The following is a 23,284-nucleotide window of genomic DNA, read 5'->3' on the forward strand; positions in this document are numbered from 1 at the left end:
GGGTGAGTAGAAAAAGATTGATTTCAGTCTATTTTACTCAAGTCAGACTCTTTGAGTTTCATCTGGTATTTTGTAGAAAACTATACATTTCCTGTCTTTCCTTGCTGTCATTATAGTAACCCAATTAACTGGTCACACAGCCTAGGTTATTTGTAGTTGTATTGTATTGTTTCTTTCTCAAGATATAATAGACTACATTGCTGCTATATATGTTTCTATGTTTTATATGTGTATGAAAGTTTTGGACCAGCCTTAATGGGGTTTGTTAGTTAACTGGACACTGAGGTATTGGTCCGCCTGCCTCCTCAGTCGACAGTTTGTTGTCTCGTGTCTGTGTCAAGTAAACGTTGAAAAAAAAAAATGTGTTTTAAAGTTTAAATCAAATGAGTGTAAAGTGTATAAGGGCTGTTAATTAGTCCATAGGTACTCAAAGACCACCCTTGGCACTTGCTACCATAGGCTTGACCTGTCTCTTGTCAACGGTGGCCCCTGGATGTTCCTAAGGGACCGTACCAGCTCAGCCTTTACAATTGATCGCATTATTGTCATGTCTGTATATGTCAAACGTGTTTGAATGACTGATCCAAGTCCTTGTCTTTATCCTGTAGGCACTTGCAGCCAGTGTAAAACCAGCATTGTGTTGTGGTATAAACCATTATACGGTTTCAGTTATTATGCAACTTTAACCAGTGTTTTACAAAATAGAACACCTTTTAAGATAACCATTTCAGAAAAGGAAAAGGTTTTAACAGAGTTTGTTGTTATTGTGGGATGTCATTTGAATGCAGAATTACTGTCAAGATATATAATTCTATCATATCCTTCATGTTTAGACAAATGGCCCATTAATCATTGCAATATACCAACAATTTGTCCAAAAAGTTTTCAAGAGTTAGCAAAAATTAAATACGGTGTTAAGATTTCAAATATCATAGATGTATGATATGTTAAACCCAGACAAATTAAGTGGGTTAATTTTCAGAGTAAACAGATTGGTAAAGTCAGTGTCTAAACAAAAGCCAGCCAGTGATACACAGTTTACTTCCCGCACAACTATACATCCCGCTTCACCGCAATTGGATACGGCCAATACCCATAGAGCTTAATTACCCCTATGGGAGGGGACGGGAATAAGATACAGGAGCGCTCACCTATAGAAGTTGTCGCGGAACGGGAAGGTAGGAAAAGGTATTAAAAAAACTAATTTTCCCAAGTAAGGGACATTAGATCCACAGCAGTCTTGGAAAAGATTCCAAGTCACAGACGGTCATTGGTTACAGAGGATGAAGGGTTATTTAGACACTGTACAAATATGGAAAATTGTTTCACAAGAAATTGATGTAGGAAAAAAGGTCTAAACAGGAAGATTATATGACTGAGATAATGCCACCACCGTATGTTCCAATAATACATAATACTGTTGACAATGTTGAAATTGTTGTGGTGGGGTCATCACAATTAGTAATGCCCACGAATGTAGAACAAAAGACACCTGAAAAACGTTATTTAAAAAACACTAAGTGATTCAGAAAAACCAGAAGATACACTAAGCCTTAAAGATGTAATCCAAAAATGCCCTGTTTGTGGGGAATGTGTACCGGAGGGCAGTGAAAATGGTCGATTTTGTAATATTGACTTGATGCAAAGGAGATTATGGGATTACAATACTAGTCCCAATAGAATTAATAGTCCAAAGTCAAGATTTAACATACCTGGTAATGAATACCAAATAATGCCTGTCAGAATGAATAGACATCCTAACCCCAGACATTCAACTAATTTAGGACCTAATGATGTTGGGTATGTTGCAGAAAATGTAGAACAGGAAAAGTACATACCATGGTTTCCCTCAGATATTATGCGCATTGTAAATGATTCACCAGATATCAGAAAGAGTCCAGCATGAAAAGAGAATCAAACAACTGTGTTCTATTTACACACCATGTTGGGTTGACTTAGAACAGATTCTTAAAGCCTCTATAGGAATAGGTGAATTCAATACTATTCAAGCCATAGGTGCCCAACAAGCACAAGGTAATACAGGGGCAATTGAGGCAGCCCCAACTCCTCCTAATCGCTACACTATAGCTTCAGGCAAACAGTTGTTATATAGAGTGCAATTCAGATGTGATCAGATTAGAGACACTGCAGCAGCCGAGCCTGATTTGGTGCAAAATAACCTCACCATAAGACAATAGTATAACAGATTGTCAGTCAGACATGAAAATGTAGGATTTTCCCTTAACAGAGGCAATAATGTCAGACTGTTCCAACTTCTCTCCTTGTAAATGATGAATTTACACCTGTACCTAATGAATTTTTAACCTCACCTACATGTCCAGTGAATCTGCTTGGAGGTGATATATACCAGTTATATTCCAGCTGCCATGAAGCCCAACATTGAAGCTGCAATCGAAGTTTACCTATTACAAGAAACTGCCACAGGGGTAAAATGCATTTAAGTAGAGTTTTATACAAGGTTCTAGCAGAAAACAACATTCAAGGTTACACCTATTTTGTTATGTTATGTTTTAAGTAAAGGTAGATGTTTATTAAGAAACCATTATTTGGCCAGCTGCATTGTTTTCTTCTTCCCAAATGGGGGATGAATATATATAGAATGGGAAGAAGAGAGATCAATGAGTTAATTACACATGATGAGGTCATTAGCAGCATTAATTAGAACATGTCTTATTTACAGAAATAAATTTGCTGGGTCAACATTAGTATTAGTACCAGAGTTTGGTGTTGATTGGAAGCATAGCGGTTATTGCATAGCTTCAGGTACACCTAATGCACATTCACAAACTGTAATAACATTGATGAAACATAGGAGGTTTGCAGTTATTAAATGCCAAGATCATATTAGACAAATTGATCTTGTTTCTAGGGGTAACGAATGATTGGTTGGTTGACATTGTTACTAGGGAGGTCCCTCCCATGTAATGACACATATAACAATAATTGTTGTTTGGTTTTTATATTAAGATTGATTTACTGAAAGAGTATCAAAAGGAATAGTAACTCTTCAAAAAAAAAAAAAAAAACTGACATTTATTAGATGTTATAACAGTGTATTTGGATAAAGTCAGAAAATAAGAGAGTAACATCGAAATAATTACAGAGAGTTATAAAAATGAATACAGCCATATGGCAAAGTAGTATTATTTGTTTAAGATATAATTAAGAGACAAGGGTGTTTATGAAATAAATTAAGATAAAGCATTTGTCACATTTGTAGAGGTTACAAATCGATATTATTGATTTTATTCAGTTACAGAAAAGAAGGTTTATGTACGTATATGAAAGTGTTTATATGTTAGAGGTATGGCCTGAAGTGTCTGAAATTGAGCAGTTTACTGCCAGAAAAAAAGACTTTGCAAGAATTGGTATGTAGATATGGTTTATCAAGTGTCATAGAAAATGACCAAGGAACAAAAACAGTATTATAGGAAAAGTTTTTCAAATAATGTGTGAAATGATGGGAATGGAATCAAAAATACATATGTCTTTATATCCAAAGGTGGTTAGGATGGTATCTTACAAGGGAGAAAGGAGTGGCATGACCAGAAGCACTGCACTAGCGCTTCATAGTATTTATATCACACCTGGGCCTCTGCTTAACCTCTCTCCACATAAATTCAGATGGCAGACCAGATACATACGGTACTGATCCAAAGACTGACTTTGAAATTGCATCATCATTTGACTGTTCAATATGTTATCCACTTATTTAAGCAGTTACAAGACCTTCGTCGAGTTCAACAGGAGATCCAACGTCTTCTTAATTCAGGTTCCTTTGCAGATACACAGCCTGGAGACCATGTTATGGTGAGAACTTTCTTGCATTCAGGTTCCTTTGCAGATACACAGCCTGGAGACCATGTTATGGTGAGAACTTTCTTGCATTCAGGTTCCTTTGCAGATTGATGGGACAGTCCTTAGCAAGTATTGCTGACAACAGATACAGCTATGAAAGATGCTGAGAAGGACATTTACCTGGATTCGCAGGTCGCATTGCAAAACGGTGAGATGTTCAAGTTTTAAAATCACCAAAGGCTAAGCTGTGTGCATACACAGAGACTTTAATAGAGTTCTTCAATCAAGATGGAAAGCATTGTTTATAACTGACTGTATATTTACGGGACAATGTTAAGGACAATATTCAAGTTGCGTGAGTGGAGTAATCATGGACATTGCAGTATTTGAAAGTATCGAAGATGTGAGTGTCCCCTCTAATGGTGCCAAAGCAATAGATACAGGAGATATAAGGAAGTACACCCCTCACAGATAGGAAACGATCCTCTTCTCCAAAGTACGACCACAAGTTTTAATGTTCACAATTCTGCCAAAAGGTACCAATGGGGATTGCAGTATTTATAATTATCTACCTTGGAGAGGGGCCCAGTCGAGGTTCATGGTCTGAGTACAGTACCTGTCCATTAGTATGGATAGGGGTTATTTCACTAAGTCCAATTCCTTTGTCCCTTCTAAGCAGGTCAACAAGAACATTTAAGGATATTTATAAGGAACAGGGTACAACACCCTTTGAAAGATGAATTTGTGATTACTGTACTTCCACCAGAGGAGAAAGATATACTCTGATGTATGGATAACCTGGTATATTATTCAAAAGAATATCTAAGTCGAAGGTATCATTCACTGTATGGACAGGTAACAAATGCAACTGATTGTTGAGTATGCATTAACACACCATTGATGAGTAATAACATGCCAATGTCACCATATGTTTCATATGAGGAAATAACTAAATAGTTACTTTTGGAAATTTGTGGAGAAAAAGGGATTGTGATTTATGTAAGATATAATTATTTTGTTTCAGCAAAATTATAAGTGAGATGAAACTAGATTTTAGGTAAACAGAGGAATGTACACACTTCCACTACCAGGAAATGCCATACAAGATAAAAGTTTATGTAGGATATTGCGACATACGCCATATGTTCTGCTGAATCATGTGCAAGTTTATTTATGCACCTTAGATTGAAATGATAAAGTATTTGAGTTTACACTACATATGAATGTTCCAGAGTTTAAAGTTATAAGTTAGGAATAATGGTTTCCACCATAGTTCTAGAGTTTGATGTTCTTTTTCTTTATGCTAAAACCAAAATTTATAATATTGGTTGAAAATATGGTTTGAAAAGATTACCAATAAAGTTTGAAGATTTTGCTATTTGGGAATAAAGGGAATATATACCAAAGTCTTATACAATAACCCATGATGAGTTGAATGAAGTCTTTTCACAGGTCAATCAACATCTAAAAAGAGACATTAATCCGGTTATTAGGAAATATATTCCATTTATCGATTCTCCAGTAAAAATCATATGGATACCACCTTGGAAAATATCTGTACATATATATGGAAATGGTGGTTATTTGGACAATCAACAAGAGATTATTGAGTTTGCACAAGTTATGGACAATGTTACTGAACTTTACAATGACATTTTTAAATATGATGGACATGATCTAAAAGCAAAAAAGCAATGAAATATTACAACAATTATTTTGGACTGCATCTCATTACTCAAAGTTAAGTTTGGATAGGAAAAATGTATAATTTACTAAGCCCCGAGCCAGACAAAGTAATTTACTGATGTTTTCTTTTTAAAAGGTGTTGGAATTGTAATCGTACTATAGCTGTGTTTTAAGATACTGCTTTGCTGTTTTTCAGTTTGTCAAAAACGGATAAAGAAAGCTTGTGAATCCTCTAAATATAAATCATTGCAGAAGAGTCTGGTAAAAAAAGTCAAACAGCAGTCTACCTTAATGGAGATGCATCAACAGTCCGCCAACTGGAAACAGCCAAGGACCAACTCACTTGATAGGGTGTAGCATCCTACTTGTGGAAGCAAAGCCATGTTTCTTTTTTATGCCATTAGAGTAGACTGTTATTGCTTAGACTTGTTGGGCAGAGAGATTGTAATATCAGATAATTCTCTAGTGTTTGATTATTATAAAGACGTGGGGAAATGATAGCGTTAAAAAAGCTTAGCCATTGTATTTTGTTATAATAATCAATAATGTTTCAATATAAGGAAACTAATTCTTAACATATTAGCTTGTAACTGCAAAAGAGAAAGTATCTGCACTCTGGTTTTTTTCAGAAGAACCACATGTCAGCTATCTGCGCTCATCTCAGAGTCAGACTAGACAGCCAGAGACCACAAAGAGAGATGTGCAAAGAGATTGTAGCTCAACAGACGTGCAGATAGGAAACCAGAGCTGTATGAAACTATATGATTAGATTAGGGACGCTAGACATTGCACGTACTCTTATGTTTTATCATATGTACGGGGGGGATATTTTGTAGTCTGTAAGCCCTGTGTTGGGCAGGATATGTGTGGGCGGCCAGCTATGGCTGCAAATAAATATGTGTTGTTCACAATTAAAGCTCAGAATACTCTGAAGACATAACTGGATGGTGGTGTCTCTCCTCATTGTGTTCTCACCAATGCATTGGTAAAAGATATCTGAGAGGTGACCTGATTAATTGAAGGGATTTCTTAGTGCTTAAACAGCGTTTTCAGTGGTGATCGCGGGTACATTTATGTCTGGCCGCGACGCGACCGACGCGATGCCCGCGATTTCCCATTGAAACCCATGTTAAACATGGAAATCGCGTCGGTCGCGTCGCGGCCGGCCATAAATGTACCCGCGATGCCCGCGACGCGATGCACCCGATTTCCCATAGGAATCAATGTTAAGTGGCCCGACCGACGCGATTTTACTGTTAAATGCCTCAATGGACCCGATGTGGCCATAGGAAACAATGTTAAATGGGCCTTAGAGCCCAAATAGTTACCCTGAACTCTGAAATGGCCCCCCCAATTGTTTACGCCACCCCACGATCAACGTCAACCCGAAGCGTGGCGAGCGCAGCGAGCCCGCGAGGGGCGGCGGTACGCGTCCTCCGACCTTTTCATGCCCTACTATCCACGTCGGCGTGGAGTTGAGAATAGAATAGTGTGGCGAGCGCAGCGAGCCACCGAGCCCGAAGCGTGGCGAGCGCAGCGAGCCCCGCGAGAGGACACGGATACCTTCACAGCTATACGCGTCCCCTCGCGGGCTTCACAGGTGTCCATGGCGACGCGGACACCTGTGAAGCCCGCGAAGGGACGCGTTTACCTGTGAAGGTATCCGCGTCCCCTCGCGGGGCTCGCTGCGCTCGCCACGCTTCGGGCTCGGTGGCTCGCTGCGCTTGCCACACTATTCTATTCTCAACTCCACGCCGACGTGGATAGTGGGGGTATGAAAAGGTCGGAGGACGCGTACCGACGCCCCTCGCCGGCTCGCTGCGCTCGCCACGCTTCGGGTTGACGTTGATCGTGGGGTGGCGTAAACAATTGGGGGGGCCATTTCAGAGTTCAGGGTAACTATTTGGGCTCTAAGGCCCATTTAACATTGTTTCCTATGGTAAAATCGGGTCCATTCAGCCATTTAACATGAAAATCGTGTCCATCGGGCCTTTTAACATTGATTCCTATGGCAAATCGTGGGCAATTTATGGCCGGCCGCGACGCGACCGACGCGATGTCCATGTTTAACATTGTTTTCAATGGGGAAATCGTGGACATCGCGTCGGTCGCGTCGCGGCCGGGCATCTTTAGCCCGCATACGACGGGACCGACGCGATTTTTTACCTCACGATGCCCACGATCAACATTGCTGGCGCCCTTCTAGGTAAAGAGTACCGAAAAAGTTTCCAATTTAAATAGCTAGAGAATAAAAACAATTTGCCAGTAATGGGAAAAAACCTACAGCACCTGGTGTTCCCATATGGTCTCCCACCCAAGTACTAACCAGGCCCAACACTGCTTATCTTCCAAGATCAGACGAGATTAGGCATATCCAATGTGGTATGGCTGTAGGTGAGATACAGGCACTTTTTTTCCCTCTTCTACTTCTATAACCAGGTAAGTTAATAAAAAAGTTTCCTAACTGTTTTGGCTTACTGAAAAAAATCATGTGTTGGTAATGTAAAAAGACCTACATGACATGATATAAGCAGGTGGTCTCAAATTAATCTACTAAAGAGGCTCAACACTGTTTAGCTGCCAAAAGCAGTTGGAATTGGGCCGAAACAGTGTGGTAAGTCTTTAGGTGATGACTATTGTGTCTGTTTGACCTCTCCCAAATGTCTGTATCGGCAATAAAAAGAAAAAGTTTCCAATTTAAATAGCTAGAGAATAAAAACAATTTGCCAGTAATGGGAAAAAACCTACAGCACCTGGTGTTCCCATATGGTCTCCCACCCAAGTACTAACCAGGCCCAACACTGCTTAGCTTCCAAGATCAGACGAGATTGGGCGTATCCAATGTGGTATGGCTGTAGGTGAGATACAAGCACTATTTTGCCCTCTTCTACTTCTATAACCAGGTAAGCTAATAAAAATGTTTCCTAACTGTTTTGGCTTACTGAAAAAAATCATGTGTTGGTAATGTAAAAAGACCTACAGGACATGATATAAGCAGGTGGTCTCAAATTAATCTACTAAAGAGGCTCAACACTGTTTAGCTGCCAAAAGCAGTTGGAATTGGGCCTAAACAGTGTGGTAAGTTTTTAGGTGATGGCTATTGTGTCTGTTTGACCTCTTCCAAATGTCTGTACTGGCAATAAAAAAAAGTTTCCAATTTAAATAGCTAGAGAATAAAAACAATTTGCCAGTAATGGAAAATATCCTACAGCACTGGGTGTTCCAATGTGGTCTCCCACCCAAGTACTAACCAGGCCCAACACTGCTTAGCTTCCAAGATCAGACGAGATTAGGCATATCCAATGTGGTATGGCTGTAGGTGAGATACAGGCACTTTTTTGCCCTCTTCTACTTCTATAACCAGGTAAGTTAATAAAAAAGTTTCCTAACTGTTTTGGCTTACTGAAAAAAATCATGTGTTGGTAATGTAAAAAGACCTACATGAAATGATATAAGCAGGTGGTCTCAAATTAATCTACTAAAGAGGCTCAACACTGTTTAGCTGCCAAAAGCAGTTGGAATTGGGCCGAAACAGTGTGGTAAGTCTTTAGGTGATGACTATTGTGTCTGTTTGACCTCTCCCAAATGTCTGTATCGGCAATAAAAAGAAAAAGTTTCCAATTTAAATAGCTAGAGAATAAAAACAATTTGCCAGTAATGGGAAAAAAACCTACAGCACCTGGTGTTCCCATATGGTCTCCCACCCAAGTACTAACCAGGCCCAACACTGCTTAGCTTCCAAGATCAGACGAGATTGGGCGTATCCAATGTGGTATGGCTGTAGGTGAGATACATGCACTATTTTGCCCTCTTCTACTTCTATAACCAGGTAAGCTAATAAAAATGTTTCCTAACTGTTTTGGCTTACTGAAAAAAATCATGTGTTGGTAATGTAAAAAGACCTACAGGACATGATATAAGCAGGTGGTCTCAAATTTATCTACTAAAGAGGCTCAACACTGTTTAGCTGCCAAAAGCAGTTGGAATTGGGCCGAAACAGTGTGGTAAGTCTTTAGGTGATGGCTATTGTGTCTGTTTGACCTCTCCCAAATGTCTGTATCGGCAATAAAAAGAAAAAGTTTCCAATTTAAATAGCTAGAGAATAAAAACAATTTGCCAGTAATGGGAAAAAACCTACAGCACCTGGTGTTCCCATATGGTCTCCCACCCAAGTACTAACCAGGCCCAACACTGCTTAGCTTCCAAGATCAGACGAGATTAGGCATATCCAATGTGGTATGGCTGTAGGTGAGATACAGGCACTTTTTTGCCCTCTTCTACTTCTATAACCATGTAAGTTAATAAAAAAGTTTCCTAACTGTTTTGGCTTACTGAAAAAAATCATGTGTTGGTAATGTAAAAAGACCTACAGGACATGATATAAGCAGGTGGTCTCAAATTAATCTACTAAAGAGGCTCGACACTGTTTAGCTGCCAAAAGCAGTTGGAATTGGGCCGAAACAGTGTGGTAAGTTTTTAGGTGATGGCTATTGTGTCTGTTTGACCTCTTCCAAATGTCTGTATCGGCAATAAAAAGAAAAAGTTTCCAATTTAAATAGCTAGAGAATCAAAACAATTTGCCAGTAATGGGAAAAAACCTACAGCACCTGGTGTTCCCATGTGGTCTCCCACCTAAGTACTAACCAGGCCCAACACTGCTTAGCTTCCAAGATCAGATGAGATTGGGCGTATCCAATGTGGTATGGCTGTAGGTGAGATACAGGCACTTTTTTGCCCTCTTCTACTTCTATAACCAGGTAAGTTAATAAAAAAGTTTCCTAACTGTATTGGCTTACTGAAAAAAATCATGTGTTGGTAATGTAAAAAGACCTACATGACATGATATAAGCAGGTGGTCTCAAATTAATCTACTAAAGAGGCTCAACACTGTTTAGCTGCCAAAAGCAGTTGGAATTGGGCCGAAACAGTGTGGTAAGTCTTTAGGTGATGGCTATTGTGTCTGTTTGACCTCTCCCAAATGTCTGTATCGGCAATAAAAAGAAAAAGTTTCCAATTTAAATAGCTAGAGAATCAAAACAATTTGCCAGTAATAGGAAAAAACCTACAGCACCTGGTGTTCCCATATGGTCTCCCACCCAAGTACTAACCAGGCCCAACACTGCTTAGCTTCCAAGATCAGACGAGATTAGGCATATCCAATGTGGTATGGCTGTAGGTGAGATACAGGCACTTTTTTGCCCTCTTCTACTTCTATAACCATGTAAGTTAATAAAAAAGTTTCCTAACTGTTTTGGCTTACTGAAAAAAATCATGTGTTGGTAATGTAAAAAGACCTACAGGACATGATATAAGCAGGTGGTCTCAAATTAATCTACTAAAGAGGCTCGACACTGTTTAGCTGCCAAAAGCAGTTGGAATTGGGCCGAAACAGTGTGGTAAGTTTTTAGGTGATGGCTATTGTGTCTGTTTGACCTCTTCCAAATGTCTGTATCGGCAATAAAAAGAAAAAGTTTCCAATTTAAATAGCTAGAGAATCAAAACAATTTGCCAGTAATGGGAAAAAACCTACAGCACCTGGTGTTCCCATGTGGTATCCCACCTAAGTACTAACCAGGCCCAACACTGCTTAGCTTCCAAGATCAGATGAGATTGGGCGTATCCAATGTGGTATGGCTGTAGGTGAGATACAGGCACTTTTTTGCCCTCTTCTACTTCTATAACCAGGTAAGTTAATAAAAAAGTTTCCTAACTGTATTGGCTTACTGAAAAAAATCATGTGTTGGTAATGTAAAAAGACCTACATGACATGATATAAGCAGGTGGTCTCAAATTAATCTACTAAAGAGGCTCAACACTGTTTAGCTGCCAAAAGCAGTTGGAATTGGGCCGAAACAGTGTGGTAAGTCTTTAGGTGATGGCTATTGTGTCTGTTTGACCTCTCCCAAATGTCTGTATCGGCAATAAAAAGAAAAAGTTTCCAATTTAAATAGCTAGAGAATCAAAACAATTTGCCAGTAATAGGAAAAAACCTACAGCACCTGGTGTTCCCATGTGGTCTCCCACCTAAGTACTAACCAGGCCCAACACTGCTTAGCTTCCAAGATCAAACAAGATTGGGCGTATCCAATGTGGTATGGCTGTAGGTGAGATACAGGCACTTTTTTGCCCTCTTCTACTTCTATAACCAGGTAAGTTAATAAAAAAGTTTCCTAACTGTATTGGCTTACTGAAAAAAATCATGTGTTGGTAATGTAAAAAGACCTACATGACATGATATAAGCAGGTGGTCTCAAATTAATCTACTAAAGAGGCTCAACACTGTTTAGCTGCCAAAAGCAGTTGGAATTGGGCCGAAACAGTGTGGTAAGTCTTTAGGTGATGGCTATTGTGTCTGTTTGACCTCTCCCAAATGTCTGTATCGGCAATAAAAAGAAAAAGTTTCCAATTTAAATAGCTAGAGAATAAAAACAATTTGCCAGTAATGGGAAAAAACCTACAGCACCTGGTGTTCCCATATGGTCTCCCACCTAAGTACTAACCAGGCCCAACACTGCTTAGCTTCCAAGATCAGACGAGATTAGGCATATCCAATGTGGTATGGCTGTAGGTGAGATACAGGCACTTTTTTGCCCTCTTCTACTTCTATAACCAGGTAAGTTAATAAAAAAGTTTCCTAACAGTTTTGTCTTACTGAAAAAAATCATGTGTTGGTAATGTAAAAAGACCTACAGGACATGATATAAGCAGGTGGTCTCAAATTAATCTACTAAAGAGGCTCAACACTGTTTAGCTGCCAAAAGCAGTTGGAATTAGGCCGAAACAGTGTGGTAAGTCTTTAGGTGATGGCTATTGTGTCTGTTTGACCTCTCCCAAATGTCTGTATCGGCAATAAAAAGAAAAAGTTTCCAATTAAATAGCTAGAGAATAAAAACAATTTGCCAGTAATGGGAAAAAACCTACAGCACCTGGTGTTCCCATATGGTCTCCCACCCAAGTACTAACCAGGCCCAACACTGCTTAGCTTCCAAGATCAGACGAGATTAGGCATATCCAATGTGGTATGGCTGTAGGTGAGATACAGGCACTTTTTTGCCCTCTTCTACTTCTATAACCAGGTAAGTTAATAAAAAAGTTTCCTAAATGTATTGGCTTACTGAAAAAAATTATGTGTTGGTAATGTTAAAAGACCTACATGACATGATATAAGCAGGTGGTCTCAAATTAATCTACTAAAGAGGCTCAACACTGTTTAGCTGCCAAAAGCAGTTGGAATTGGGCCGAAACAGTGTGGTAAGTCTTTAGGTGATGACTATTGTGTCTGTTTGACCTCTCCCAGATGTCTGTATCGGCAATAAAAAGAAAAAGTTTCCAATTTAAATAGCTAGAGAATAAAAACAATTTGCCAGTAATGGGAAAAAAGCTACAGCACCTGGTGTTCCCATATGGTCTCCCACCCAAGTACTAACCAGGCCCAACACTGCTTAGCTTCCAAGATCAGACGAGATTGGGCATATCCAATGTGGTATGGCTGTAGGTGAGATACAGGCACTTTTTTGCCCTCTTCTACTTCTATAACCAGGTAAGTTAATAAAAAAGTTTCCTAACTGTATTGGCTTACTGAAAAAAATCATGTGTTGGTAATGTAAAAAGACCTACATGACATGATATAAGCAGGTGGTCTCAAATTAATCTACTAAAGAGGCTCAACACTGTTTAGCTGCCAAAAGCAGTTGGAATTGGGCCGAAACAGTGTGGTAAGTCTTTAGGTGATGGCTATTGTGTCTGTTTGACCTCTCCCAAATGTCTGTATCGGCAATAAAAAGAAAAAGTTTCCAATTTAAATAGCTAGAGAATCAAAACAATTTGCCAGTAATAGGAAAAAACCTACAGCACCTGGTGTTCCCATGTGGTCTCCCACCTAAGTACTAACCAGGCCCAACACTGCTTAGCTTCCAAGATCAAACGAGATTGGGCGTATCCAATGTGGTATGGCTGTAGGTGAGATACAGGCACTTTTTTGCCCTCTTCTACTTCTATAACCAGGTAAGTTAATAAAAAAGTTTCCTAACTGTATTGGCTTACTGAAAAAAATCATGTGTTGGTAATGTAAAAAGACCTACATGACATGATATAAGCAGGTGGTCTCAAATTAATCTACTAAAGAGGCTCAACACTGTTTAGCTGCCAAAAGCAGTTGGAATTGGGCCGAAACAGTGTGGTAAGTCTTTAGGTGATGGCTATTGTGTCTGTTTGACCTCTCCCAAATGTCTGTATCGGCAATAAAAAGAAAAAGTTTCCAATTTAAATAGCTAGAGAATAAAAACAATTTGCCAGTAATGGGAAAAAACCTACAGCACCTGGTGTTCCCATATGGTCTCCCACCCAAGTACTAACCAGGCCCAACACTGCTTAGCTTCCAAGATCAGACGAGATTAGGCATATCCAATGTGGTATGGCTGTAGGTGAGATACAGGCACTTTTTTGCCCTCTTTTACTTCTATAACCAGGTAAGTTAATAAAAAAGTTTCCTAACGGTTTTGGCTTACTGAAAAAAATCATGTGTTGGTAATGTAAAAAGACCTACATGACATGATATAAGCAGGTGGTCTCAAATTAATCTACTAAAGAGGCTCAACACTGTTTAGCTGCCAAAAGCAGTTGGAATTGGGCCGAAACAGTGTGGTAAGTCTTAAGGTGATGGCTATTGTGTCTGTTTGACCTCTCCCAAATGTCTGTATCGGCAATAAAAAGAAAAAGTTTCCAATTTAAATAGCTAGAGAATAAAAACAATTTGCCAGTAATGGGAAAAAACCTACAGCACCTGGTGTTCCCATATGGTCTCCCACCCAAGTACTAACCACGCCCAACACTGCTTAGCTTCCAAGATCAGACGAGATTAGGCATATCCAATGTGGTATGGCTGTAGGTGAGATACAGGCACTTTTTTGCCCTCTTCTACTTCTATAACCATGTAAGTTAATAAAAAAGTTTCCTAACTGTTTTGGCTTACTGAAAAAAATCATGTGTTGGTAATGTAAAAAGACCTACAGGACATGATATAAGCAGGTGGTCTCAAATTAATCTACTAAAGAGGCTCGACACTGTTTAGCTGCCAAAAGCAGTTGGAATTGGGCCGAAACAGTGTGGTAAGTTTTTAGGTGATGGCTATTGTGTCTGTTTGACCTCTTCCAAATGTCTGTATCGGCAATAAAAAGAAAAAGTTTCCAATTTAAATAGCTAGAGAATCAAAACAATTTGCCAGTAATGGGAAAAAACCTACAGCACCTGGTGTTCCCATGTGGTCTCCCACCTAAGTACTAACCAGGCCCAACACTGCTTAGCTTCCAAGATCAGATGAGATTGGGCGTATCCAATGTGGTATGGCTGTAGGTGAGATACAGGCACTTTTTTGCCCTCTTCTACTTCTATAACCAGGTAAGTTAATAAAAAAGTTTCCTAACTGTATTGGCTTACTGAAAAAAATCATGTGTTGGTAATGTAAAAAGACCTACATGACATGATATAAGCAGGTGGTCTCAAATTAATCTACTAAAGAGGCTCAACACTGTTTAGCTGCCAAAAGCAGTTGGAATTGGGCCGAAACAGTGTGGTAAATCTTTAGGTGATGGCTATTGTGTCTGTTTGACCTCTCCCAAATGTCTGTATCGGCAATAAAAAGAAAAAGTGGTACTCTTTACCTAGAAGGGCGCCCGTCGTGGTGATCGCGGGTACATTTATGTCTGGCCGCGACGCGACCGACGCGATGCCCGCGATTTCCCATTGAAACCCATGTTAAACATGGAAATCGCGTCGGTCGCGTCGCGGCCGGCCATAAATGTACCCGCGATGCCCGCGACGCGATGCACCCGATTTCCCATAGGAATCAATGTTAAGTGGCCCGACCGACGCGATTTTACTGTTAAATGCCTCAATGGACCCGATGTGGCCATAGGAAACAATGTTAAATGGGCCTTAGAGCCCAAATAGTTACCCTGAACTCTGAAATGGCCCCCCCAATTGTTTACGCCACCCCACGATCAACGTCAACCCGAAGCGTGGCGAGCGCAGCGAGCCCGCGAGGGGCGGCGGTACGCGTCCTCTGACCTTTTCATGCCCTACTATCCACGTCGGCGTGGAGTTGAGAATAGAATAGTGTGGCGAGCGCAGCGAGCCACCGAGCCCGAAGCGTGGCGAGCGCAGCGAGCCCCGCGAGGGGACGCGGATACCTTCACAGCTATACGCGTCCCCTCGCGGGCTTCACAGGTGTCCATGGCGACGCGGACACCTGTGAAGCCCGCGAAGGGACGCGTTTACCTGTGAAGGTATCCGCGTCCCCTCGCGGGGCTCGCTGCGCTCGCCACGCTTCGGGCTCGGTGGCTCGCTGCGCTTGCCACACTATTCTATTCTCAACTCCACGCCGACGTGGATAGTGGGGGTATGAAAAGGTCGGAGGACGCGTACCGACGCCCCTCGCGGGCTCGCTGCGCTCGCCACGCTTCGGGTTGACGTTGATCGTGGGGTGGCGTAAACAATTGGGGGGGCCATTTCAGAGTTCAGGGTAACTATTTGGGCTCTAAGGCCCATTTAACATTGTTTCCTATGGTAAAATCGGGTCCATTCAGCCATTTAATATGAAAATCGTGTCCATCGGGCCTTTTAACATTGATTCCTATGGCAAATCGTGGGCATCGCGTCGCGGCCATCGTGTGCACATTTATGGCCGGCCGCGACGCGACCGACGCGATGTCCATGTTTAACATTGTTTTCAATGGGGAAATCGTGGACATCGCGTCGGTCGCGTCGCGGCCGGGCATCTTTAGCCCGCATACGACGCGACCGACGCGATTTTTTACCTCACGATGCCCACGATCAACATTGCTGGCGCCCTTCTAGGTAAAGAGTACCGAAAAAGTTTCCAATTTAAATAGCTAGAAAATAAAAACAATTTGCCAGTAATGGGAAAAAACCTACAGCACCTGGTGTTCCCATATGGTCTCCCACCCAAGTACTAACCAGGCCCAACACTGCTTATCTTCCAAGATCAGACGAGATTAGGCATATTCAATGTGGTATGGCTGTAGGTGAGATACAGGCACTTTTTTTCCCTCTTCTACTTCTATAACCAGGTAAGTTAATAAAAAAGTTTCCTAACTGTTTTGGCTTACTGAAAAAAATCATGTGTTGGTAATGTAAAAAGACCTACATGACATGATATAAGCAGGTGGTCTCAAATTAATCTACTAAAGAGGCTCAACACTGTTTAGCTGCCAAAAGCAGTTGGAATTGGGCCGAAACAGTGTGGTAAGTCTTTAGGTGATGACTATTGTGTCTGTTTGACCTCTCCCAAATGTCTGTATCGGCAATAAAAAGAAAAAGTTTCCAATTTAAATAGCTAGAGAATAAAAACAATTTGCCAGTAATGGGAAAAAACCTACAGCACCTGGTGTTCCCATATGGTCTCCCACCCAAGTACTAACCAGGCCCAACACTGCTTAGCTTCCAAGATCAGACGAGATTGGGCGTATCCAATGTGGTATGGCTGTAGGTGAGATACAAGCACTATTTTGCCCTCTTCTACTTCTATAACCAGGTAAGCTAATAAAAATGTTTCCTAACTGTTTTGGCTTACTGAAAAAAATCATGTGTTGGTAATGTAAAAAGACCTACATGACATGATATAAGCAGGTGGTCTCAAATTAATCTACTAAAGAGGCTCAACACTGTTTAGCTGCCAAAAGCAGTTGGAATTGGGCCGAAACAGTGTGGTAAGTCTTTAGGTGATGACTATTGTGTCTGTTTGACCTCTCCCAAATGTCTGTATCGGCAATAAAAAGAAAAAGTTTCCAATTTAAATAGCTAGAGAATAAAAACAATTTGCCAGTAATGGGAAAAAACCTACAGCACCTGGTGTTCCCATATGGTCTCCCACCCAAGTACTAACCAGGCCCAACACTGCTTAGCTTCCAAGATCAGACGAGATTGGGCGTATCCAATGTGGTATGGCTGTAGGTGAGATACATGCACTATTTTGCCCTCTTCTACTTCTATAACCAGGTAAGCTAATAAAAATGTTTCCTAACTGTTTTGGCTTACTGAAAAAAATCATGTGTTGGTAATGTAAAAAGACCTACAGGACATGATATAAGCAGGTGGTCTCAAATTTATCTACTAAAGAGGCTCAACACTGTTTAGCTGCCAAAAGCAGTTGGAATTGGGCCGAAACAGTGTGGTAAGTCTTTAGGTGATGGCTATTGTGTCTGTTTGACCTCTCCCAAATGTCTGTATCGGCAATAAAAAGAAAAAGTTTCCAATTTAAATAGCTAGAGAATAAAAACAATTTGCCAGTAATGGGAAAAAACCTACAGCACCTGGTGTTCCCATATGGTCTCCCACCCAAGTACTAACCAGGCCCAACACTGCTTAGCTTCCAAGATCAGACGAGATTAGGCATATCCAATGTGGTATGGCTGTAGGTGAGATACAGGCACTTTTTTGCCCTCTTCTACTTCTATAACCATGTAAGTTAATAAAAAAGTTTCCTAACTGTTTTGGCTTACTGAAAAAAATCATGTGTTGGTAATGTAAAAAGACCTACAGGACATGATATAAGCAGGTGGTCTCAAATTAATCTACTAAAGAGGCTCGACACTGTTTAGCTGCCAAAAGCAGTTGGAATTGGGCCGAAACAGTGTGGTAAGTTTTTAGGTGATGGCTATTGTGTCTGTTTGACCTCTTCCAAATGTCTGTATCGGCAATAAAAAGAAAAAGTTTCCAATTTAAATAGCTAGAGAATCAAAACAATTTGCCAGTAATGGGAAAAAACCTACAGCACCTGGTGTTCCCATGTGGTCTCCCACCTAAGTACTAACCAGGCCCAACACTGCTTAGCTTCCAAGATCAGATGAGATTGGGCGTATCCAATGTGGTATGGCTGTAGGTGAGATACAGGCACTTTTTTGCCCTCTTCTACTTCTATAACCAGGTAAGTTAATAAAAAAGTTTCCTAACTGTATTGGCTTACTGAAAAAAATCATGTGTTGGTAATGTAAAAAGACCTACATGACATGATATAAGCAGGTGGTCTCAAATTAATCTACTAAAGAGGCTCAACACTGTTTAGCTGCCAAAAGCAGTTGGAATTGGGCCGAAACAGTGTGGTAAGTCTTTAGGTGATGGCTATTGTGTCTGTTTGACCTCTCCCAAATGTCTGTATCGGCAATAAAAAGAAAAAGTTTCCAATTTAAATAGCTAGAGAATCAAAACAATTTGCCAGTAATAGGAAAAAACCTACAGCACCTGGTGTTCCCATATGGTCTCCCACCCAAGTACTAACCAGGCCCAACACTGCTTAGCTTCCAAGATCAGACGAGATTAGGCATATCCAATGTGGTATGGCTGTAGGTGAGATACAGGCACTTTTTTGCCCTCTTCTACTTCTATAACCATGTAAGTTAATAAAAAAGTTTCCTAACTGTTTTGGCTTACTGAAAAAAATCATGTGTTGGTAATGTAAAAAGACCTACAGGACATGATATAAGCAGGTGGTCTCAAATTAATCTACTAAAGAGGCTCGACACTGTTTAGCTGCCAAAAGCAGTTGGAATTGGGCCGAAACAGTGTGGTAAGTTTTTAGGTGATGGCTATTGTGTCTGTTTGACCTCTTCCAAATGTCTGTATCGGCAATAAAAAGAAAAAGTTTCCAATTTAAATAGCTAGAGAATCAAAACAATTTGCCAGTAATGGGAAAAAACCTACAGCACCTGGTGTTCCCATGTGGTATCCCACCTAAGTACTAACCAGGCCCAACACTGCTTAGCTTCCAAGATCAGATGAGATTGGGCGTATCCAATGTGGTATGGCTGTAGGTGAGATACAGGCACTTTTTTGCCCTCTTCTACTTCTATAACCAGGTAAGTTAATAAAAAAGTTTCCTAACTGTATTGGCTTACTGAAAAAAATCATGTGTTGGTAATGTAAAAAGACCTACATGACATGATATAAGCAGGTGGTCTCAAATTAATCTACTAAAGAGGCTCAACACTGTTTAGCTGCCAAAAGCAGTTGGAATTGGGCCGAAACAGTGTGGTAAGTCTTTAGGTGATGGCTATTGTGTCTGTTTGACCTCTCCCAAATGTCTGTATCGGCAATAAAAAGAAAAAGTTTCCAATTTAAATAGCTAGAGAATCAAAACAATTTGCCAGTAATAGGAAAAAACCTACAGCACCTGGTGTTCCCATGTGGTCTCCCACCTAAGTACTAACCAGGCCCAACACTGCTTAGCTTCCAAGATCAAACAAGATTGGGCGTATCCAATGTGGTATGGCTGTAGGTGAGATACAGGCACTTTTTTGCCCTCTTCTACTTCTATAACCAGGTAAGTTAATAAAAAAGTTTCCTAACTGTATTGGCTTACTGAAAAAAATCATGTGTTGGTAATGTAAAAAGACCTACATGACATGATATAAGCAGGTGGTCTCAAATTAATCTACTAAAGAGGCTCAACACTGTTTAGCTGCCAAAAGCAGTTGGAATTGGGCCGAAACAGTGTGGTAAGTCTTTAGGTGATGGCTATTGTGTCTGTTTGACCTCTCCCAAATGTCTGTATCGGCAATAAAAAGAAAAAGTTTCCAATTTAAATAGCTAGAGAATAAAAACAATTTGCCAGTAATGGGAAAAAACCTACAGCACCTGGTGTTCCCATATGGTCTCCCACCTAAGTACTAACCAGGCCCAACACTGCTTAGCTTCCAAGATCAGACGAGATTAGGCATATCCAATGTGGTATGGCTGTAGGTGAGATACAGGCACTTTTTTGCCCTCTTCTACTTCTATAACCAGGTAAGTTAATAAAAAAGTTTCCTAACAGTTTTGTCTTACTGAAAAAAATCATGTGTTGGTAATGTAAAAAGACCTACAGGACATGATATAAGCAGGTGGTCTCAAATTAATCTACTAAAGAGGCTCAACACTGTTTAGCTGCCAAAAGCAGTTGGAATTAGGCCGAAACAGTGTGGTAAGTCTTTAGGTGATGGCTATTGTGTCTGTTTGACCTCTCCCAAATGTCTGTATCGGCAATAAAAAGAAAAAGTTTCCAATTAAATAGCTAGAGAATAAAAACAATTTGCCAGTAATGGGAAAAAACCTACAGCACCTGGTGTTCCCATATGGTCTCCCACCCAAGTACTAACCAGGCCCAACACTGCTTAGCTTCCAAGATCAGACGAGATTAGGCATATCCAATGTGGTATGGCTGTAGGTGAGATACAGGCACTTTTTTGCCCTCTTCTACTTCTATAACCAGGTAAGTTAATAAAAAAGTTTCCTAAATGTATTGGCTTACTGAAAAAAATTATGTGTTGGTAATGTTAAAAGACCTACATGACATGATATAAGCAGGTGGTCTCAAATTAATCTACTAAAGAGGCTCAACACTGTTTAGCTGCCAAAAGCAGTTGGAATTGGGCCGAAACAGTGTGGTAAGTCTTTAGGTGATGACTATTGTGTCTGTTTGACCTCTCCCAGATGTCTGTATCGGCAATAAAAAGAAAAAGTTTCCAATTTAAATAGCTAGAGAATAAAAACAATTTGCCAGTAATGGGAAAAAAGCTACAGCACCTGGTGTTCCCATATGGTCTCCCACCCAAGTACTAACCAGGCCCAACACTGCTTAGCTTCCAAGATCAGACGAGATTGGGCATATCCAATGTGGTATGGCTGTAGGTGAGATACAGGCACTTTTTTGCCCTCTTCTACTTCTATAACCAGGTAAGTTAATAAAAAAGTTTCCTAACTGTATTGGCTTACTGAAAAAAATCATGTGTTGGTAATGTAAAAAGACCTACATGACATGATATAAGCAGGTGGTCTCAAATTAATCTACTAAAGAGGCTCAACACTGTTTAGCTGCCAAAAGCAGTTGGAATTGGGCCGAAACAGTGTGGTAAGTCTTTAGGTGATGACTATTGTGTCTGTTTGACCTCTCCCAAATGTCTGTATCGGCAATAAAAAGAAAAAGTTTCCAATTTAAATAGCTAGAGAATAAAAACAATTTGCCAGTAATGGGAAAAAACCTACAGCACCTGGTGTTCCCATATGGTCTCCCACCTAAGTACTAACCAGGCCCAACACTGCTTAGCTTCCAAGATCAGACGAGATTAGGCATATCCAATGTGGTATGGCTGTAGGTGAGATACAGGCACTTTTTTGCCCTCTTCTACTTCTATAACCAGGTAAGTTAATAAAAAAGTTTCCTAACAGTTTTGTCTTACTGAAAAAAATCATGTGTTGGTAATGTAAAAAGACCTACAGGACATGATATAAGCAGGTGGTCTCAAATTAATCTACTAAAGAGGCTCAACACTGTTTAGCTGCCAAAAGCAGTTGGAATTAGGCCGAAACAGTGTGGTAAGTCTTTAGGTGATGGCTATTGTGTCTGTTTGACCTCTCCCAAATGTCTGTATCGGCAATAAAAAGAAAAAGTTTCCAATTAAATAGCTAGAGAATAAAAACAATTTGCCAGTAATGGGAAAAAACCTACAGCACCTGGTGTTCCCATATGGTCTCCCACCCAAGTACTAACCAGGCCCAACACTGCTTAGCTTCCAAGATCAGACGAGATTAGGCATATCCAATGTGGTATGGCTGTAGGTGAGATACAGGCACTTTTTTGCCCTCTTCTACTTCTATAACCAGGTAAGTTAATAAAAAAGTTTCCTAAATGTATTGGCTTACTGAAAAAAATTATGTGTTGGTAATGTTAAAAGACCTACATGACATGATATAAGCAGGTGGTCTCAAATTAATCTACTAAAGAGGCTCAACACTGTTTAGCTGCCAAAAGCAGTTGGAATTGGGCCGAAACAGTGTGGTAAGTCTTTAGGTGATGACTATTGTGTCTGTTTGACCTCTCCCAGATGTCTGTATCGGCAATAAAAAGAAAAAGTTTCCAATTTAAATAGCTAGAGAATAAAAACAATTTGCCAGTAATGGGAAAAAAGCTACAGCACCTGGTGTTCCCATATGGTCTCCCACCCAAGTACTAACCAGGCCCAACACTGCTTAGCTTCCAAGATCAGACGAGATTGGGCATATCCAATGTGGTATGGCTGTAGGTGAGATACAGGCACTTTTTTGCCCTCTTCTACTTCTATAACCAGGTAAGTTAATAAAAAAGTTTCCTAACTGTATTGGCTTACTGAAAAAAATCATGTGTTGGTAATGTAAAAAGACCTACATGACATGATATAAGCAGGTGGTCTCAAATTAATCTACTAAAGAGGCTCAACACTGTTTAGCTGCCAAAAGCAGTTGGAATTGGGCCGAAACAGTGTGGTAAGTCTTTAGGTGATGGCTATTGTGTCTGTTTGACCTCTCCCAAATGTCTGTATCGGCAATAAAAAGAAAAAGTTTCCAATTTAAATAGCTAGAGAATCAAAACAATTTGCCAGTAATAGGAAAAAACCTACAGCACCTGGTGTTCCCATGTGGTCTCCCACCTAAGTACTAACCAGGCCCAACACTGCTTAGCTTTCAAGATCAAACGAGATTGGGCGTATCCAATGTGGTATGGCTGTAGGTGAGATACAGGCACTTTTTTGCCCTCTTCTACTTCTATAACCAGGTAAGTTAATAAAAAAGTTTCCTAACTGTATTGGCTTACTGAAAAAAATCATGTGTTGGTAATGTAAAAAGACCTACATGACATGATATAAGCAGGTGGTCTCAAATTAATCTACTAAAGAGGCTCAACACTGTTTAGCTGCCAAAAGCAGTTGGAATTGGGCCGAAACAGTGTGGTAAGTCTTTAGGTGATGGCTAT

At 40.3% G+C, this 23,284-nt stretch overlaps 30 non-coding genes and 1 pseudogene across 30 annotated transcripts; all 31 read right to left on the minus strand.

Moving 5' to 3' along the window:
• Positions 1-7,782: 7,782 nt before the first annotated feature.
• Positions 7,783-7,901, minus strand: LOC146033210 (5S ribosomal RNA). Its single transcript, XR_014458619.1, has one exon. It is a non-coding gene; the product is annotated as a 5S ribosomal RNA (ribosomal RNA).
• A 345-nt stretch (positions 7,902-8,246) lies between these two features.
• On the minus strand, positions 8,247-8,365 carry LOC146030663 (5S ribosomal RNA). The gene has a single exon (XR_014456153.1). It is a non-coding gene; the product is annotated as a 5S ribosomal RNA (ribosomal RNA).
• A 342-nt stretch (positions 8,366-8,707) lies between these two features.
• On the minus strand, positions 8,708-8,826 carry LOC146028241 (5S ribosomal RNA; annotated as a pseudogene).
• A 346-nt stretch (positions 8,827-9,172) lies between these two features.
• LOC146030664 (5S ribosomal RNA) lies at positions 9,173-9,291 on the minus strand. Its single transcript, XR_014456154.1, has one exon. It is a non-coding gene; the product is annotated as a 5S ribosomal RNA (ribosomal RNA).
• Positions 9,292-9,636: 345 nt separating this feature from the next.
• Positions 9,637-9,755, minus strand: LOC146032854 (5S ribosomal RNA). The gene has a single exon (XR_014458269.1). It is a non-coding gene; the product is annotated as a 5S ribosomal RNA (ribosomal RNA).
• A 345-nt stretch (positions 9,756-10,100) lies between these two features.
• On the minus strand, positions 10,101-10,219 carry LOC146032192 (5S ribosomal RNA). Its single transcript, XR_014457636.1, has one exon. It is a non-coding gene; the product is annotated as a 5S ribosomal RNA (ribosomal RNA).
• A 345-nt stretch (positions 10,220-10,564) lies between these two features.
• Positions 10,565-10,683, minus strand: LOC146032855 (5S ribosomal RNA). Its single transcript, XR_014458270.1, has one exon. It is a non-coding gene; the product is annotated as a 5S ribosomal RNA (ribosomal RNA).
• Positions 10,684-11,028: 345 nt separating this feature from the next.
• On the minus strand, positions 11,029-11,147 carry LOC146030973 (5S ribosomal RNA). Its single transcript, XR_014456453.1, has one exon. It is a non-coding gene; the product is annotated as a 5S ribosomal RNA (ribosomal RNA).
• A 345-nt stretch (positions 11,148-11,492) lies between these two features.
• LOC146033034 (5S ribosomal RNA) lies at positions 11,493-11,611 on the minus strand. The gene has a single exon (XR_014458444.1). It is a non-coding gene; the product is annotated as a 5S ribosomal RNA (ribosomal RNA).
• A 345-nt stretch (positions 11,612-11,956) lies between these two features.
• Positions 11,957-12,075, minus strand: LOC146033251 (5S ribosomal RNA). Its single transcript, XR_014458661.1, has one exon. It is a non-coding gene; the product is annotated as a 5S ribosomal RNA (ribosomal RNA).
• A 344-nt stretch (positions 12,076-12,419) lies between these two features.
• Positions 12,420-12,538, minus strand: LOC146032856 (5S ribosomal RNA). Its single transcript, XR_014458271.1, has one exon. It is a non-coding gene; the product is annotated as a 5S ribosomal RNA (ribosomal RNA).
• A 345-nt stretch (positions 12,539-12,883) lies between these two features.
• Positions 12,884-13,002, minus strand: LOC146033564 (5S ribosomal RNA). Its single transcript, XR_014458972.1, has one exon. It is a non-coding gene; the product is annotated as a 5S ribosomal RNA (ribosomal RNA).
• Positions 13,003-13,347: 345 nt separating this feature from the next.
• LOC146031019 (5S ribosomal RNA) lies at positions 13,348-13,466 on the minus strand. Its single transcript, XR_014456497.1, has one exon. It is a non-coding gene; the product is annotated as a 5S ribosomal RNA (ribosomal RNA).
• Positions 13,467-13,811: 345 nt separating this feature from the next.
• Positions 13,812-13,930, minus strand: LOC146032857 (5S ribosomal RNA). Its single transcript, XR_014458272.1, has one exon. It is a non-coding gene; the product is annotated as a 5S ribosomal RNA (ribosomal RNA).
• Positions 13,931-14,275: 345 nt separating this feature from the next.
• On the minus strand, positions 14,276-14,394 carry LOC146034865 (5S ribosomal RNA). The gene has a single exon (XR_014460268.1). It is a non-coding gene; the product is annotated as a 5S ribosomal RNA (ribosomal RNA).
• Positions 14,395-14,739: 345 nt separating this feature from the next.
• Positions 14,740-14,858, minus strand: LOC146032204 (5S ribosomal RNA). Its single transcript, XR_014457647.1, has one exon. It is a non-coding gene; the product is annotated as a 5S ribosomal RNA (ribosomal RNA).
• Positions 14,859-16,430: 1,572 nt separating this feature from the next.
• Positions 16,431-16,549, minus strand: LOC146033199 (5S ribosomal RNA). Its single transcript, XR_014458608.1, has one exon. It is a non-coding gene; the product is annotated as a 5S ribosomal RNA (ribosomal RNA).
• Positions 16,550-16,894: 345 nt separating this feature from the next.
• Positions 16,895-17,013, minus strand: LOC146030665 (5S ribosomal RNA). The gene has a single exon (XR_014456155.1). It is a non-coding gene; the product is annotated as a 5S ribosomal RNA (ribosomal RNA).
• A 345-nt stretch (positions 17,014-17,358) lies between these two features.
• On the minus strand, positions 17,359-17,477 carry LOC146030667 (5S ribosomal RNA). The gene has a single exon (XR_014456158.1). It is a non-coding gene; the product is annotated as a 5S ribosomal RNA (ribosomal RNA).
• Positions 17,478-17,822: 345 nt separating this feature from the next.
• Positions 17,823-17,941, minus strand: LOC146032858 (5S ribosomal RNA). Its single transcript, XR_014458273.1, has one exon. It is a non-coding gene; the product is annotated as a 5S ribosomal RNA (ribosomal RNA).
• Positions 17,942-18,286: 345 nt separating this feature from the next.
• LOC146032217 (5S ribosomal RNA) lies at positions 18,287-18,405 on the minus strand. Its single transcript, XR_014457661.1, has one exon. It is a non-coding gene; the product is annotated as a 5S ribosomal RNA (ribosomal RNA).
• A 345-nt stretch (positions 18,406-18,750) lies between these two features.
• Positions 18,751-18,869, minus strand: LOC146032859 (5S ribosomal RNA). Its single transcript, XR_014458274.1, has one exon. It is a non-coding gene; the product is annotated as a 5S ribosomal RNA (ribosomal RNA).
• Positions 18,870-19,214: 345 nt separating this feature from the next.
• Positions 19,215-19,333, minus strand: LOC146030974 (5S ribosomal RNA). The gene has a single exon (XR_014456454.1). It is a non-coding gene; the product is annotated as a 5S ribosomal RNA (ribosomal RNA).
• Positions 19,334-19,678: 345 nt separating this feature from the next.
• Positions 19,679-19,797, minus strand: LOC146033035 (5S ribosomal RNA). The gene has a single exon (XR_014458445.1). It is a non-coding gene; the product is annotated as a 5S ribosomal RNA (ribosomal RNA).
• Positions 19,798-20,142: 345 nt separating this feature from the next.
• LOC146033253 (5S ribosomal RNA) lies at positions 20,143-20,261 on the minus strand. The gene has a single exon (XR_014458662.1). It is a non-coding gene; the product is annotated as a 5S ribosomal RNA (ribosomal RNA).
• A 344-nt stretch (positions 20,262-20,605) lies between these two features.
• Positions 20,606-20,724, minus strand: LOC146032860 (5S ribosomal RNA). Its single transcript, XR_014458275.1, has one exon. It is a non-coding gene; the product is annotated as a 5S ribosomal RNA (ribosomal RNA).
• Positions 20,725-21,069: 345 nt separating this feature from the next.
• On the minus strand, positions 21,070-21,188 carry LOC146033565 (5S ribosomal RNA). The gene has a single exon (XR_014458973.1). It is a non-coding gene; the product is annotated as a 5S ribosomal RNA (ribosomal RNA).
• Positions 21,189-21,533: 345 nt separating this feature from the next.
• LOC146033255 (5S ribosomal RNA) lies at positions 21,534-21,652 on the minus strand. Its single transcript, XR_014458664.1, has one exon. It is a non-coding gene; the product is annotated as a 5S ribosomal RNA (ribosomal RNA).
• A 344-nt stretch (positions 21,653-21,996) lies between these two features.
• LOC146032861 (5S ribosomal RNA) lies at positions 21,997-22,115 on the minus strand. The gene has a single exon (XR_014458276.1). It is a non-coding gene; the product is annotated as a 5S ribosomal RNA (ribosomal RNA).
• Positions 22,116-22,460: 345 nt separating this feature from the next.
• On the minus strand, positions 22,461-22,579 carry LOC146033566 (5S ribosomal RNA). The gene has a single exon (XR_014458974.1). It is a non-coding gene; the product is annotated as a 5S ribosomal RNA (ribosomal RNA).
• Positions 22,580-22,924: 345 nt separating this feature from the next.
• On the minus strand, positions 22,925-23,043 carry LOC146032420 (5S ribosomal RNA). Its single transcript, XR_014457856.1, has one exon. It is a non-coding gene; the product is annotated as a 5S ribosomal RNA (ribosomal RNA).
• Positions 23,044-23,284: the final 241 nt, after the last annotated feature.

The sequence above is a fragment of the Crinia signifera genome, chromosome 8 (genome assembly GCF_055691185.1).
Source record: "Crinia signifera chromosome 8, ASM5569118v1, whole genome shotgun sequence".
Classification (NCBI taxonomy): domain Eukaryota; kingdom Metazoa; phylum Chordata; class Amphibia; order Anura; family Myobatrachidae; genus Crinia; species Crinia signifera.